Genomic DNA, 2,013 nt, shown 5'->3' with positions numbered 1-2,013 from the left:
AGAGTGAAGGAGACAGAGGACAAGGAAAGTTGTTGTGAAATTGTGTTTCCTAGAAATGAGAGAAAACCTCACTTGGAAGAGTTTATTTTAAAAGTGTATGGCTGAAGGTTACTGCAGTGACTAGTGGACCAGTAAAACCATCTTTCCATTCCTCTTTCTGCTGTGACTGTAAGGTTCTTCCCACACTCGCTAGTCACCTGGGTGTGCACCACCAATTTCATAAAGGTTATTACTGTTGAAGTACATCATAGACTTGTTCATGTGTGCCAGTAGAAATAATTAATGTCCATAAATAAATACATTTTCTAAGTTTCATGAAAAGACCAAACAGATCACTTTTATAAATTCTAACTCTTTCAATAGTAATTCAAAGTTCCTGATGTGTCTTCCTGCACAAGCCACTAAACCTTTTCTGCCTGGGCCCCAGCCCTTTGGGTTGGACTCAGTATAAGAGAACCAGACTCCATACAAGCCTACTATCTTCCCCCCAGAAACCCCATCTGCAAGGTCTCAGTCCCCATGCTCTCACTCAAAAAAAATTAGCCCAGCTCCAGTGTGACTCTGCCCCTTTTGAACCCCTCCAGTCCATTGCCTTTAAGCCTCAATTCAGAACTCAGGATCAGTGGATTAAAATCTCATATCAAAGACACACTGAACAACCTAACTCTACATGGAAGGACTCCAAGGATAAACGAATTAATAACAAAACCCAAGACAATATATCCCCTCTCCAAAAAAATCCAACATGCTGTAGTGGTTCCCAGTGAGGCAAGTTTATTGAAACTGTAGAATTTAGACCAAAAAATAACTATGAATATGGCAAAAGAATTCATGAATCCCCAAAAACTCACCAAAAGACTAATAATGAACAGAAATTAAATTCTGATTTATCCAAGAAAACATAAATAAATGGCTTAACAAAGTAATGTGGACTGTTCAGAATATAAAAATTTAATTCAAAAAGGAACTAGAAATGATGAATACAAGGGTTGTTTGATAATGGCTCAAGTAAATATATCATTCTACATTATCTAAAATTGTATGTGTAAATTATATATTATAATGTTTATGTATGCACATGTGTTATATTTATTATATATACATTTAAGGATACATTTATCCTATAAGAATATATATTATCTTAATAAGATATATAACAATAATATCTATCTTAATATGAAAATATATAAATCTCAATAAAAGAACATGATATATATTCCTTTATATATAAACATAGCCTTATCTTAAAGAAAGTTAAGCTACTTGGGATAACAATGTTTCCTACAAAAACCATAGTCTATCAAAAACAACAGTAGCATGCATGAAGAACCTGCTTTACAATGGGTGATCAGAGTAGTTAGGCTAAGTGACTCCCAAAACATTATAGATTATTGATGTAGCCCTTGATTGGCTGGCTACCAGCCAATCAGCATTTATTTAAAACATAATTGACAGATTACAGACAACTCTCCCACACCAGATTATTGCAGCTCTCATCCTTGATCAAAGATATTTGTTGTTGTATTGGGCAATAGTTAACACAGAGATTCATAATTTGCCCAAGGGAAAAGAATAAAAGACTGTGGTGTGCTCAACCCCAAATATGGACATAGAAGAATGGAAACTTGAAAAAGCCATAAGTCTGAGAAGACTGCTATGAAAAGTGTCTAGGGTTCTTGTACTGATGAGCTCAGCAGCTGTGGTTACCTACACAGGATCAAACCAATCAGCATTCCAGGATGGTTGGAAGAGCTGTGATTGGGCCCCACTGATAGTTGGGACTTGCAATCCATGAATAACTTCAGGGGAAGACAGAATCAGTTGTCTCCAGGAATGTATGTCATAATAGGTTTTCTCTGCTCCAGTGGATGGTTCTATGCTCATGTGTACAATGGAACCTGTAATTGAATCCAGAAATTTATAAAGAATAGAATAAAGGGAAGATGATATGAATGTAGAAAAGCATCATGAAGATGGATCTGGAGAATTTGAAGGACTTAGTACGGTTTGAAT

The sequence above is a fragment of the Microtus ochrogaster genome, unplaced genomic scaffold (genome assembly GCF_000317375.1).
Source record: "Microtus ochrogaster isolate Prairie Vole_2 unplaced genomic scaffold, MicOch1.0 UNK210, whole genome shotgun sequence".
Taxonomy (NCBI): domain Eukaryota; kingdom Metazoa; phylum Chordata; class Mammalia; order Rodentia; family Cricetidae; genus Microtus; species Microtus ochrogaster.
Note: the sequence above shows the minus strand (reverse complement) of the source record.